Below are 17,029 nucleotides of genomic sequence, written 5' to 3' on the forward strand. Positions count from 1 at the left end.
TCTTAACATGAATTGGTTGTAAGAACAGCGAAGGAATCAGCTGCAATAATTTGAATCCATATAGCGCTATTACGAATTTAAAATTATTATACAAAAAATTCTCTTATAAATATTATGCGAATTTTATAAAATATCTTAAATGTAACATTACCGGGTCGAATCTAAAAATATTAGGCTAGGTAATTACGTAGAAATAATTCGAAACACCGTTACAAATAAAATCGTAGGCAAAAAGCGAAATAACGTTATATTAGAGGGAATATGGTCCCCAGGTGATCGTAGAACGAATGACCGAAAGAATGAAGGGAATGAATGGGCCGGCCCGCTTAATGGCGCCCGTCAAGACTTCTTTGTGAAGTAAAACAAATACGAATGTTTCGGTCGTGCGTATTAATCACCTTCTATTTTGGTGAATGAAAGTGACTTGCATATTTTTTTGTATTACGCGATCGTATTTTTTTTTAATATTTAGAGGAGTATTCCTTATAATATATCATGTTTTGTAATTTAATAACATACAATAGTTTTTGACGATTTTCAATATTTACGAATTACGAATAGAATGATACTTATTTAAAGTATATTATGAAATAATCGGAAGCCACCCGGTCTAACTTCCTGCTTGCGCCTCCGGAAACCGGATGCAGGTACCCGCCCGGTAAAACTACAACCATAGTCTATACAAATTATTGTCATTACACTTTATGCAATCTTATGATAATTTATAAGATACTAATGTATAAAATAACCGCGATAAAATTTATTTCTTGCTGTAGTTCAATTATCTTGTTCTTTAAAATGTAATTCGTTATGGTTTATAAGTTTTTCTCTCCTTAAGATGCTTCAGAATACATAAGAAATGTACAATAGTAAAACAATGTATCTTTATCTCTATACTACTTACTTTCCACTGTACCAAGGTAAAATGTATATTGCACATAAATTATTCGAGTAAAACGGACTTAGCTGTTTTAGTTACAAAATGATTATTATCACGGTAAAATGTTTTTAAATCTACTAATTTTTTTGATTAGGCACAGCAAATTTCAAATTTTATAATAAGTCGGAGCAATCTTACGTCCTAAATCCTATGGCGTTACTGTCAGTTGCCATTATGTGTCCCAGTGCTTATAAATTACCAACATCAAAGTAAAATCAGTTTAAAATCGTTTATGCTTGCGGCTCTTTTGACTTGAATAAGACTTAACGATAGTAATAGTGATAAGTAATACTCATAATTATAATTACAAGTCATTTATTTTATTGAAAAAATGGCGGTACTGCCTCTTTCGTTTTATTGTGAGCCCTTATTTTTAATCTATTTTGCTCTCTTTCCGTCACATATGCAAGGGATAATGTTTTAATTTGTTAAAAAAAATATAATAAATGTAATTTCAACTATTAGTAACAAATCATCATCACAATATATCTGAAGTTGCAATTCACAGGTACTCGTGGTGAGTGGTTGTCCCTTCTCCTAGTCATGTCCCTCTAGTCACGACCAGAAGAGTAAGAGTCCTTCGGGTCAGGTTTCGGTTGTATATATGGGTGATTTAAATAAAGTAATATTTTTTTCATAATTATGTTTTCACGAATTTTATGCTGTAAATATTTTAAATTCTATAGTTATTTCTATTCCAGATTTCATGTATATGGCTGGTGGCTACAGAACGTTGAGAATATTTCAGTAGAACTGTAGAACAGTTTAACTCTCACAAGGCGAAGCAATTAAGGCATCTTAGTCAATAAACAACCCAGCAACTGATCGAACTTAGCACAAAGTTCTATGTTAGTTGTCTTATTGTGCCTCTTACAACCGGATATCCGGTTGAAATAAGGATGTCAATGAAGATCCACTTCCGTATATGAAAGTGTGATTTAAATAGAGAAGTGTTGAGACATTCCAAAAACTAAAGCCCTCAGACACAAAAGGCCGATGACCTACGCGCCTGTTAGAAAAATAAATAATCATGAAAAAGATACAGAATTCTAAGGCCTTTAAAAGTTATAATGCCACTTTTTTCTTTTATTTAAATAATATGTAGCTGTATTCGAAATTGGAATAGTAAATTATATCTCTTACCCCTGTATAGCAAAAGTATCACAAATGTTAGTTAAAATATTATTTAAAATTTATTTAGAATTACAATACGCTCAAACATATTTATCTAAATATATATTTATTGTTAATTTTAAAAAAAATATTGCTCAGAAAAAGAATTGTGAAATAAAATATCATTTGCTTATATATCGCTAACATTTAAATTTTAACGGTAATTTAAATTTAAAGTATACAAAATGCAATGCAATCTACATCTGTTTATTTACAGACTTTCATAATATAACTAATAAATAATGTAATAAACTTATTCCAGAAATTTTATAATATAAACCGATGCATCCAACCTAATCAACGCTTTAAATGGCAATCAAAAGCGAATTAGCCGGAAGGAGTTCTTACAATTCGAAATGGAAAAACTTGTGGAACCCGAGAGACCCACTAGGATTAATTAAAATGGACTCAACCTTGTAATTTTTGCTACGTTACTGCTGTGCTACATAGCTTACTTTCTGTTAAAGATATTATATTCTTACACTGATATTTCATATGAATGTTGCGTACGAAAAAAGGATTTTTTATTATTTATAAATACATTAAAAAAACATAATATATAAAGGCAGCAATGCGGTATGGAGAAAACAGTATACCACATCGGAGGCACCAAATGAGTGCAACCGCTGTGTGGTTGCAACAAAACCACGATTAATTAGCAACGTTTGAGTTTAAAAACCGCATGCACAGCGAATAGAATATATTTTCGCAAATACATGAATAGTTTTGCAGAATATCAAATAAAATGTATTTGCTAATTAAAAATGGGAAATCTATGAATAAGTAATACATTTTAAACTATATTCCATTAAGTGCAAACAAAAATAAAACACATAGATACAATATAAGTAAAATTAAAAATATGTTTTAGATGACTGTTCATTAGAAACATAACTTAAGGAATTTTTTAATGATTATTTTATATTAAAAATTACAGTTTATTATAACCCGACTAACAGGTAACAGCTATTAACTTAGCAATTTCGCACTTTTAAGTGGTAATTGCGTGAACCTGCGAAGCCGGAGGCTATAATTATGATCAACACTTGATCTGACAGATATTACGTGTAATTCTGCATCTCTGCGCTTTATTACTTATAGACCCGGTGTTGAATAAATAATGAACAAATATATAGATTTGTATATATTTAAATTAGATAAGATTTATAATAAGTTGATAATGATTTAAAGAAAAATAAAAAGAAATGTTTTTGTCAGTGTAAAAAAAATCATTTATACTTCTTTATTGATTCGCAAGAAAAAATCAGAAAGTTTTCGTTCCACTCTAGTGTAGTCCTATCAAATGCGTTTATGGTGGCAGGCGCTAGAATATAAGATTGTTAAAATTTGATAAAATTCTTATACAGTTTATAGATATTAAAATCGGAGCAGAAGTTAACTCTTATGCTGTCATGAGATTATATCTTAAGAAATATTTATGAGGTGTAATAAACACCTATCAATATTCAACTAAATTATTAGGAGTATTACCTTAATACTCCTCCGCGCTAGTCTTTTAGCCTAGGATCTATTTTATTTGGAAACGAATTTAAAATATGATAATTGGACAAAATATAGTATTTATTAAGATGGTGACGACATTTGACAACTTTTAGTCCATAAAATGGTTACCATGGTAACAAAACGGTACGATTTTTGGTCCACGTTTCATATTATCGCCGAAATTGTTAACCACTCGCTATTATTATTATACAATACATAGAACATCCTTGTAACTTCCTCGCTCCACAAAAGAAATGCTCGTTCGTACAATAAAAGAAAATGCTTAATGTTAAACAGGCAAGTTGGGGTGCATAAAATAAACGTAGTCAAAACAAACTTCTGAAATAAATCGAAACGAGTGTTTTATATCCGTTTTGTCATTTGTTGTAAATTTAGTTAACATTTTCACTGAGTACTTAGTACGGAGACCTGATAGTTGTCCGGATGCGAAGTCAATAGAAGGTTCATTGAGGATTTATGACCATTCACATCTGGTATATGAGCGTAATTTCATCAAGTCGGGATCATTTGCGTCAAGTCGTATGCTAAAGCAGTCTTGAAAGGATTTTCCCGCGTGATCAGTGGTTACAGAGTCAAGCCAATCGATATGGTGGGCGTTACAACCGCAAACTATCACCATTACAGCGGTGTATTATATGGTTATTATTATAAGGTTAAGTAGAGACTGACACACACCCTACGTAATTGCACAACCACACGTATATAATTTCTCTTCGAACAAAAAAAAAGGTTTTGTTGAAATGCCTGTGCCGTCTAGCACACCACACATAAATAAAATATTTAATATATGATTACAAATAATTCTCGTCACAGATATTTTTATTTGTTTAAGTTGATGAAATCTTTTATTTTCTATTAAACTGTGTCAATCAGAACTAACAAATCCACAAAGAGATTTATTAAGTAAAAAACGGGCAAAACAATGATGCGTGTAAAATAAATGGTTGGTCTAAATATTTTAGTGCCAAATTCGCGCGTGCCTCCGAAAAGCTATTGTTTGGAAACTCACTGATTGGCTACTACCTCTTTTCAAATCATGTAAATGTATTACGAATTAAGGCTGTCTTAGGAATAATCATAATTCAGTAGCATCACAACCCTACACAAACGTTGGTATAACTGCATACGTTATATTGTTTCTTTTTTAAAACGTCATTACAGTTTTTATTCTAAAGTATGTACTTATACCTTTCTACTGTTCAAATAAGTCTTACCGTTTTTCTTAGCTCAAAGAACTTTAAATGACACCTCTTTACTTATGATTTAAGATTTATGTTGCAATTTAATATAAGTATCGTTGTTAAACAATAAATATGTTCAACTGCTAACGTTATGCATTATCATGGTTTTAAGGTGTGAAAATAAAGAAAATTATGTAAGGTCAATATGAAATCAGGCGTTAGCTTTTAGTCTTTTCACGATCGATTTACTTTCTTGCCCCAATATGCCGGAAGATAACCGTTCTTAAATAATACGAGTTTTGTTAATGTTTTCTTACTTGGAAAAACTAAGGTACAATACAAAAAAGTGATGTTATTCGGATTATATATCAAATTTCTTTGCATAATTTTCTATGCCTGCCGGTAAAGAAAACTTTAAACGAAAAATACTTTTTGATCGGATTAAAGCTATGTCTTATTATTAAAAACTTATAATTATTTACATAATTCTAAATTTTCGTCATGGTGACCACGCACTCTGAGAAGCACCCGAAACGTCGGAAAAAAATAAAAATTTAGAAGTATGTAAATAATTAGAAGTTTTTAATAATAATACATAGCTTTAATCCGTTCAAAAAGTGTTTTTCTTAACTTTAAACGAGTTACACAATAAATACCATAACAACCCTAATAATCTTAATAATCGTTTATTTACAAATATCCACACAATCAGCTATATATAAATAGGCATGCAAATGTGTCAAATCCATGGTCCAAATACTGGCAATATATTTAGGAACTACAAATAATACTGAAGGATATTATGAAATTGTTTGAATTATCAAACACACCCTAATTACAAAATTACTGAAGTGACGACCTCATCTGTTCTTGGTTTACAACTGTATATAGTCTTCAGTGCATTTCAAACCAAAACAAAATATCAAGTATTGATGAGAATTCAATTCATTGCGCCTTGTGCGTTACATTATAGTACATAGTAGTACACGTGATCTATAGTTGTATAATAGGCAAACAGCTTCTGTGCTTGCAACGCTAGTTATAGCCTAACTGTAATCACTGTTAAATTCTCACAGAACAAAAGTCAAATGACAGACTACCTTAGGGAAGAAGAACGCTCAAGCTACTAGGCCAACACTGATCTAGCCATCATAATATGGTCCTAGAATATGTAGTTGTTTCTTATTAAATATATATTCATCTTGAAGTGATCAATACAAAAGGTCAACCACAAATGGGTCTCTACCACTAAGTAAAAAATAATTGTAGGCATGTTCACGACTAAAGCAATTATAGAATCCAGACTGATTAAAAGAGACTCCAGCGGTCAGGTCACGCAATTCAATTGCTCGGTATAAAACTAATTGGATTAAGTATTGTCTTTTGTTAACATAGTTTTTACACATTTAAAGAAAACACGTTTTTACCGGATTGAAGTTATGTATTATTACAAACTTATAATTTTAATTTTTCCCGACGTTTCGCGTGCTGTACAGCGTGCGTGGTCACGGTGACTGAAGACAAAAGGTGTTGAATGTCATAAAGTATCACAGCTGTAGAGAAAGTTGTATTATCTGTATTTATTGCCCCGGAGTTGATATCGACTAAAAGATGACGGGTTTTTGCAGAATTGACTCACGGTGTCCTCTATTTTCGCAGATTGTTTGTCTTGGGGTTTTATTTGGATATTATTGGATCCCAGGAGTTTGATAATTTTAGGGCGTCTTCTCTATTCAATAGAGATTTGGGTGTTTTTTTTTTATTTCAATGGCTTCGTGTACCAATCTTGGGAAGAATCATTTTTCTTTCCCAAGTAATTTTGGTTGGTCAAAGCGTATGTAATATTGTGTTCACAAGCTGCTGATTTTGTGTGTCCTCCAAGTCGAAGACCACAGTCGCAATCCAGTTTGCATCTAGGAATGGGGTATTAATTTTAATTGGTCTTAGGAATTGCTGAATCTTATTGTGCGGCTTGAAAACTGTATTAATAGAGGCTCGTTTTAGGATCCGAATAATTCTTTAATTATATTAACTATATTTAAAAAATTAGATAACGCATATACGTATTTATTTTGCAGATTTTTTTTGTAGTAAATCTTTCTCTAACGTCCGTGATTTAGTTTTTTTACAACGTAATTCAATACCGTGGCCCATTATAACTTGCTGCTTCGCTAGCAATTACGGAAACTTACGATTCTTCGTCATAAAATCCTATCAAAAAGTATGATAAATTTAAACATGTTTTTTTTTCAACCTTTAGTAGTTAAATTCAACATCGAGGAATTTAAAAAATAAGGCATATTTGATTAAAAATACAATAATCTCATATATTTTACAATAAAGTTATTCTAATAACAGAGGTGGTATCGCGTGATCGACATTATAACACAGCGCCGAATTAATACTAACAATTACTTCGATTGCACGCACAAAAAAGAGGACAAATTGCTACTGTGCGTGCTTTTATCGAGTGGCCCAAGACACGGGTTACTTAAAGACACACGCGTAATACATATAATAAAACGGACTGTAATAATTTGTTTCTGTTACCAACATCGGGACTTACGGTCACTAAACCATTTTGATGATTGGTATTTTTTTTCTAACTTATTAGCTATCGTATTATAAATGCAATTAGAAAAAACATCGTCCACTTTTATTTTAAGGTATAGGAAAAATTTCAGAAAAACTTGACCAGGGCGGTGTCGTTTTAATCGATTTATAAGTAAATAGTACATTTATATGAGAAAACTAAAATTGTTAGTTCAATATTACAATTAACTAATCGTTTATAGCATAGACCATATAGACTTCAGTGTTTTTGAATTCGATTACATCAATTATACAAGAGCCCTACCAACGCCACATGTTTGATTAGTACTATAAAATTAATGACCTATCTATCGTCAACAATTAACGTAATTCTCTAACTACAAGTTTGCTTATATAATATGAATGTCCACTGGTATGAGAAATCAATAATTCGGGGAGAAAAACTTATGTAGTAAGAGGACGTACTGCCTATGGTAAACTCTTTTGCAATAGAACAGGCATGACGTAGTCTGTATACTTCTAACCGTGTAAATTATACGCGCGGGTCTGGCAATTTTTTTTAATAAATTGGGAACTTCTTTAAAACTCCGTCGGTTTTAAAGAATTTCCCACTGTCAAACAATAAGGTTTATTAGCGGCTGATAGCTACCCACTTTTATTCTAGCATTATCAAGAGTCTTTATGTTTAAGTACATACGGTTCTTCTGTTAATTAACGAACGAAGGTTTATATATTCACAAATTTTTGGTTTACACAATACGATTGGGGTGTTAATTTTTCAAAATAAAAGTAATATTCAATAACAACTACGTTTACTAGACTATTTAAAGTTAAATTTCTGTTAGCGATACAATATCCACACATTCCTTTCAGCAGTCGTGTTTTGTATAAATAATCTAAATAATAAAATGCCTTGCTGTAATTTTTGTTTCATAAAGAAATAAATAAATGTTAAACCACCATTTTGAAATCGTTATAATATTTCGAGAAAATTATGTTTTTGTTTACATTGGTTTTCAATTAGTTTCTTGTGACCTTTGTCACGAGACAGAGTTCCGTGAGTCTGTGCAAATACTAAGGAACTCATATTTCCAGCTTTGTACCCGTGGAACCTAAATTGAAATTAATTTTTCAGTTTTAAATCAAACAGGTCTCTCTTGACATTGTTTATATATTATACAGTATATTGGAGAGTTTATTGCCAGTTCTTCTCGTCCGTTCGTAGAATAACTAAAGAAATACTCAAATTCCAAACGTACGTTTATGCAAAAATATTATATCATTTTTAATAGTCTATCAATACTCTAATCTGAGATTTAAATGTAATCTTTCCGAAATCAACTGTCACGTTTAATCAATTGTCATATGCTCTCGATTGTCAAATTAAGCTAGACAATTCATATTTCTGTGATCAATTGTGTTCTCTTTTTTAACTAATTAAGAATAAGACTCTTGTTCAAGAATATGTGAGTTTTATTAAGTAAGCGTAAGCGTCACCATATTTTCTTGTGTAAATGGAATTTATTTAACAGTTAATCTATAGCGATGACCCCAGGTTCATATGAGATAAACTGTTTTATAAATAAATAAAATATGTTTATTATGGAACATAAGATACAAGTATCACTTATTCCACGTCATTAAATTTGTATAGGTAGATATAGGTACATCCCTACTCATCGGCAAAGAAGGCAGAAGCCTTCTTCGCCAATCCGTTACTATAAGGGGACCACTGAAGTTTTAAATGCAAGTAATATATTTGTATCATCCAGATTCAATTCCTTATCATTTATAATTGGTCTAGTATCCATAACTCTTACATTTTTTGCACAAAATTTAATGCATTTCGTTTTTTTGCTTTAAGTAGAAAGTTATTCATACTAAACCAATGGACAATCGAAGAGGGAGCCTTGTGTACATCGTCAAATTTTTTTATTTGTCGTTTGATTTTAAAAAGCAAGTAAGTATCATTAAACAAAACTATCTGTATTTTTTTTCTTTACCATGAAAGGTAGATCATTTATATCAACAAGAAAGAGGAAAGGGCCAAGAATTGAGCACTGTGGTACCCCAATATCTACTGCCGACCCAGAGGACCTCTTACCATTAACTTCAACCTTCTGAGTTCCACTGCGTAAATAGGAAGTCAGAAGCTTCAGTGCGGTATTTTTCATGCCATCGTGGCGGAGTTTCCCGATTAAGGTCTCGAGCTGGACACAATGTAATGCTTTGGATATGTCGCATAAAACACATAAAGCGATCCTCCTCCCAGTCCTGAATGATATATCCTATATAACTTAACACCGGCATCGACTGTCGAGCGACCCTTTGTCAGCTGATCATTATGTAATAATTTGTTTACGTTAAAATGACTTACTAGTTGATTTAATATCGTTTTTCTTCAAATATTTAACGACAAGTAGGTAGTACGGTAATTGGTATAAAGTTGCTGGGGGTCGCACACCTGCTTTAAATAATGGAATTACTTTATAATATCACTAATGTTACTCAAAATTATTTCGATTATGATGTATGTAAGCTATAATTGACAACTAAATTAATATAATAAAATCAATAAAAGCACGGACTCGTACTAAAATACTACCTATATAGTTATTTTTCTTATACTGTTAAAGTTGAAAGCCTAAGAGGATTTTGTTTGGAGATGTAGAAACAAATCTGATGAAAACTCAAGTATTGAGAAATAGGGGATTATAACAGTATTCGCAATCAATTCTCGCTCAATTTGCAATGTACTGCATTTTCCTTAACGTCCAACGAAGCTATAAACGTTGGCAAAGGGTCACCGTATTATAACTAAGCACAAAGTCTGGATTAAAATTTTAATTACGTAGCGTTGTATAAGTTTTTAGGGTTCTTACGATTCAATGATCTGTATGCGCATTATTAATTTGGGAGTACTTTAATGCCCGCTTTCCATTGTAAGCGGAACGGACCCATTACGGACTCCACTATACTCGTAACGATGATTTTCATACATGCCGTCTACGCTTTGGTGGAAGCACATATATGGTATCTATTTCCTTTGTTGCAATGATTATTCTTTTTTTAGATTTCAGTTCATCTCCTATTAATCCTGAATATGTTAGAAATGTTATTTTTTCCATATTTGTAAGTACCTAGCTGTTTCTATTTGGTAACATAAATATTGAACATTGTGACAAATTTATGCCATCGTGTGACGGAAGCCGTTTTATTATATTATTCGGTGTCGTATTTTTATTACCCTGGACGAACAACAAACAAACTGATTTTAATTTATTATTTTCAATGATCACAAATCAGAAACAGCAATCTCCTGCTGTGTCTTTGCTCCTATTTCCCCATGCCTCCTTCTCAGTTCTTCTCTTCGTTCTACGCCCATGATTTAAGTAAATATATAAGCATTTTAAGTGCACATTATGTTACCTATATGAATAAATAATTTTGAATTGAATTGAAGGATGTAGTGCCACTGGTTTTAGTATACCTGATTAATTTGGAATGTCTTGTAAAAGATATATAATTTTTTAATGTTAAATTGTGTCTTGGTGTCAGATTTTGACATCTTTAGTTGTTAATGTTATTAAAAGGCATGTACGTGTTATGCATTATTTGTGTGACACATGACGTAAACACGGTGGATTCAAACAGACCACCAATGAGGGTTGAGTTTCTCACGTTAACTCTCTTATTAGTAACGTCTTACTAATATATTTTTTTATAATATTTAATTATCTAACGGCATTTATGTTGCTGGCCGTATAGTCATGTTTTGAAATTTAAATGTGTTACATTGTGTCCCCACAACAATTAATTTGTATCTTACGTGTATGTTGCCTTATATCCGTAGTGATAGCGAACATAATTTTGTTATCTAAATTGTAATTGCTATTATTTTATTATCCTATTATTATGGTTGGCGCTGGTTATATAAAAGTAAGCTGTGAATTAAGCATAATGTTGAATTAACATGAATCGTTCTCAATATATTTGTGAATTTTTCATCATAGCGTAGACGCAATTTGACAAAAAGAGTACAAAAGTAATAGAATTAGACTATATTTATTATTATTAATAAATTGGTAAAAATATAATTTATAAAACAATTACTATTTAACCTAGTTAGAGCTTTAAACAATTCTATTAATTGCCGATTATAAATAAACCGATTGACAAAGCATAGCTATATTTTTATAAATAATTGAAAAATTTACAGTACTAATTACAATTTACTTACGTATACCAAAAAGATAAAACTTATGTTATAATATTAGCGTGCGACCTTCATGAATGAGGTCGTAGGTTTGAATACCGTCTGTGTGTATTTATGCGTGTATTAATTGAGAACATTTCATCAATTCGTTTCTTTAATGGTTTTTGATATTAAATAAATTATTATGTTTGTATATTATATGAGCAAGGTATTAAAACTCCTTTTCAGTTCGTTGTTTAAACACCTGCCACGTGGTTTAAATAATTTATAATGCATAAAAGTAACCCTACTGAAATAACTAGAAAACTATTTTAAAGTTTTAGTCAGTAAATGCCTGCAGTCTACATAATTACTCTAAAAAAGCAAGTTCCTATTCAAATCCTAAAATGATATCGTAAAAATTCGTTGATAGGCTTCAGAAATATATCTAAGATAATTACCCAAATAACTCAATAAATATAAAGGAAAGCTTAAAAGTGCGCCCATTAAGTTAACTGCTGGACACGAGCATTATTCATGGAACAAGGCTAGAGTACAATACAAGCGATCCAGTTCCTCGACTCGTTTATAATAACCATATAGCAACCTTATTCTGAATGTTCCTCTTTTGTTAGAAATATAATTAATTTTCGTCACGAATGTATAGACAGACATACATTATTACTCTTTTAGAGAATAATTTATCGACAATAAGCCTTTTATTACAACAATAAATTGTTAATCTTATTTTGATGAAATATTTCTCTAATATTTAGTTTATTTTCATAGGAGCTCCACAAATCTAACTAATAAAATATATCCATCTTTAAAAGTGGAAATCGCTCTCAAAGCAATCTGTCCTAATGAATGCATCTTTGGTTAGATTGGACGAGAATGCATTTTATTAATAGTTAATGAGTTTCGAAAGATCTTTACTGTATAAAGCCGGGTATCCACTATGTTCGCGAACCTCTTGCGCTCCGCGCTCCCGTAACCGCTCTGATGGAGGCGGTAACGCGTATCTCCATAGAAACACGCATGCTCGCGTCCACGAACAGACTGAGCTCCCCTTTGTGTTCGCCCAATTTACCGCCACCCATTGGAGCGCTGAGCGCGGAGCGCGCACCGTTCACGCTCCACGTTCGCAAACGTATCCACTACGCGGAGCTGTTGCAAGTGCGCGGAGCGCAAGAGGTTCGCGAACATAGTGGATACCCGGCTTAAGGAAGAATGTTTTAGGAAAAAAATATCGATTCTCACATAAACTGAATTAAAAAATTCAACGTATCTAATGAACACAAGACAAAGTATACTTATTAATGAAGGAAATCCGATAAGGCGATGAAAATAATTACAATGCTGTTTGCTATTCTATTAAGCAACTAAAAATAATCATAATTTTGTACGTTAATTGTGAATAATTCATGATTAAATGATGTGAAAAAAACTAAGATGTAAGTGGCACTAATATATATATGATTTTATTAAAAAATAATATTTTTCCTGGTAGCCCAGAATAAGTCTCTCAATGTCAACGTTAGTTATAACTTTAACAAATCGTTTAAACATTAATAGTATATAGTGATGTAAGTAGTAATATATTTTATCAATACACAGTAAGGTTAGACAGATAGATCCCAAAGTGTAAAACTGTTTTAAAGTTTATTGACCTTCATTATCTTGGTACCAGCCTAGTCTTGGGGTTTTTTTCTACATCTCGGAGCAAGATCAACATAGCCACCTCATCTACTAATAGGTAAATTTTCAACCAGATACAGCCGGGTACTATAAAGGATTAACGTATTTAATGTCATTTTTATTATTTATGATTCCAATAATCATCTAATTAATTAATTAAATTAATTAAATAGTATCGATTATTTAAATTTTATATTGATGCACCACCTGCCCCTTTATAGAATATAATAATAAGTATAGAAAATAATGCCTACCGACTATTGCGGTTAGACATAACGGTGTAACGACCTCGGTATGAGAGATTTGCTCTAATGCTCGTATTCTCGCTCGTACATTCGTTCAATAGATCTCTAAAATATTTTTATAAGCTTATAAAAAAAATATAAATTATATAATATAACAGGTAGGTACACTATGCATTTTCACTTCAAGGTCAAAAACTTCTTAAGCAATTTAAAGTAGATATAGTGGAAATACTTAAACGGACAAAGACAGTCGGGCGAGTCTGTCAATAGTCGCTAATGCTGGTCAAACAACAGTATACGGGTTTTAACGATGGGTCCAAAAGATTAACTAGATTCAATTTATACTGACCAAATTACTTATTACTTAAATATAAATTAGTTATATATATTTTAATATGTTCTTATTGTATGTTTTTCTATATATAATGTATTAAATAAAACAATTTTTACGGAAAATTATATTTCGAAGTAGTGAAATTTTATGTTTTTTTTAGTCGAATAAAAAGTACTAATTCACCTCATTTCTTAAGAATTATGCTTTATACATTGTAAATTTGGTGCATGTCAATGACACATGGAATAATTATTACAATGGACCTGTGGTGTAATTCACAGTGGCTTTTGCTCAAGCTTTGCACCATAAGCGAGATAATATTTTCAAGGAACAGGAGTGGGCCAAAGCGGAGGATATATTTTGAAGAAAATATACTGCAAAACGAGGCAAACAGGACATTAACTCATTTAATAAACAAACAAAAAAATACGATGGATTTCTATAAATAGTTTGGAGTGTTTATTTTCCTACCCTTAGAACTAAGTCAACTAGTTGTTTCAAAAGTGAAGTCAGCAAGTCAGTATTATGTGGTATAAGTTGTCACACCTTATTATATAACCCTGTTTGCTACACAAATAATTAATATAAACTACCTACTATTTTAAGAAACACGATACCGCAATTTACACCAGAATCATTCTAGAACAAAGACACAGTGAAAGAATTTCAGAGCCATCATTTATTTTTATTACCTGGACGAGTTTTATTTGGCTCTTAATTCTCTGATTCAACTAATCACGCCAGATATACATATTAATATTAGGGCCATAGCAATAGCGATTGGAAGAAAAATAAATTTACGCGTGTAAATTTGAACTGAGGATCAGTTACGCGACCAGTAACAAAGTTTTTTTTACATGAGTTAAATCATTGTTTTTTGTATAAAGTTAAGTACGTTTAGGTCCAATATTATATAATGTAAAGCTTTAAGTTAAAACAATATGTTTCGCTGAGCCCCATGTTTAGTCATTGAGTTGCAATAATTGTAATGAATAGAGAAGACGTGTTCATTATTGATTTAATTTTACTGTCGTAGTTATTTAAAATTGAAACATAAGTGATCGAACAACTACAATAGGGCCCGTATTCCAGAGCGCCAATTAAACTTAAATCTAGTTTCATCGACTCTCAAAGCAGTTTTCTATATGCAGACTGCCATATTTGACAGCGCTCAAACGGGATTATATTTTAAGTTACAAATTCGAATTGGATAAGACTTTCAAAATACTTTATTGTTTTGCGAGTTGTAGTTACAATACAAGATCCGGCTGCAGGATTAGCGTTCATCAGTTATTTACTAAAAAATATTTTTTTATATATCTATAATTAGGAGAATATATCTGGTGAATATAAACTTGACGCCTTGTTGTATGTACAAAAAAATATAAAGGATTTAGAAACAAATCACCATTTGTTTTTAAATCCTAAATTAAAGTGGTGACTTTCACCAGTATAATTTCAAAATATGGGCGCTATTATTTTTAATCGATTTTAGGGAAAAAAATCGTTCACTTGTATTGTTTAAATAAAATATCGTCTACATGTCGGCAATTTACATAAAGATTTAAAAAAAATCACGATTGCCGTTACGCACCTGGCCGCATCTCTTTGCAGCTAAGTATGAGTTCGGTAAAAACTTCATTACATTTATTAATTATTCATTACATTGAAAAGTAATTGAAGTTAATTTTAATTCTATTAATTACCATAATATATGGTTGTCAAATTGAATCTGGCCGCAAATAAGGGTTGGTGGCTGTTAAAGATTATAAATATTTAAGGTAGAGTGAAAGAGAGTTAACGCGTAACATTATTTTGTCAGACGAGGATAGCGATTGCCGGCAGTGCAACGCTTTTAAGCCATTGCGCATGCGATTTAAAAAGAGTGGCAGAAAGTTTTTTTGCCAGGTTTTCTTGTCCGCTCTACGCCCTTGACTTGCGAACTGGTAGTCAATGTAAATTAAGAATTAATTTTTCTTCATTTCTTTCGTGTACTTATCTACCCATTTGAATAAAGTTATTTTGACATTGACTTTGTAGGTATAAATAAATATTTAATTTTATAGCATTAGTAGTAACTCTTAGCATATAATAATTATGTGAGAAATAAATAAATATATTTTCTTATTAACACACACAAAATTTACCTAAACTTGATTGATGAACTTGAATTTTTGTAGAAAACTAGATATGTTATAAGGATGTGTTTACAGAAATTTTTATATGTATACTATAAATGCAATACCGAGATAATTCTCAAAGTATGTTTTAGTTCACTTAGATTATTTCATTGTATATTAGATAGCCAACAAAATGTATAGAACATTGTTTAACAATAGTTTTCGTGGCCATACCTGCTCCTATCAGAGTTTTGTAGGCGTTATGGTAATTTATAGATGTCTTTATGAAACATTAATGAAGATACTTTTGTTTTATACAATACGTGTGTGGTAACAATTATACGAATGTATTGTTTTTAGTTATTACTCGGTAAATTTTACGGTAAAACGTATAATAAATAGTTAATTACATTTGAAATAGAGACTAATAAAACATTTTTTTAAAGTAGTACGACTATATTGTACATTGCCATAATACATTTGTGTTTTTTTTGGAACAGGAGACAAACGCGCTGAATATTCACAAGTGCATTGACAGCTTTTTAAGAATTGGCAGGCTCTTTTCTTGAAGCACCCTATTTCGCATCAGGTCGAAAATACATCAACAGGCAGCTGGTTCCAGATAGCGGTGGTGCGCACCAAAAATACCCTAATGTCGTACGTTGTGAACGTCGGACGTTGATATGGAATATCGTATTATTCCTCAACATCCGATGATAAATTCAGCCACAAGTAATAATCCGAACAAATGTGCTAGAAGATGCAGCTATTGTATATTATATCTACGCAACGTTAAAGGATCAGCTGTTCGGAAAGTGACTGATCGTCAACGATTCGAATCGCTCTTTCTTGAAGACGGTCAAGCGAAAGAATTTAAGTTATAGCTAGTAATATAAAAGACATACCTAGAATTAAGACCCAAAAATGATAAAAATAAAACGTATATACGACTATGCTAAGATATAGGAAGTATATTAGTTGAAAACTCACTTTACCTACTAAGCAAGGACGTCTTCAAAAACTAGCAGTAAGGAGCAGCTGCAGATCATATTATGCTGAATATGTG

This window comes from Pieris brassicae, chromosome 11, assembly GCF_905147105.1.
Source record: "Pieris brassicae chromosome 11, ilPieBrab1.1, whole genome shotgun sequence".
Lineage (NCBI taxonomy): Eukaryota > Metazoa > Arthropoda > Insecta > Lepidoptera > Pieridae > Pieris > Pieris brassicae.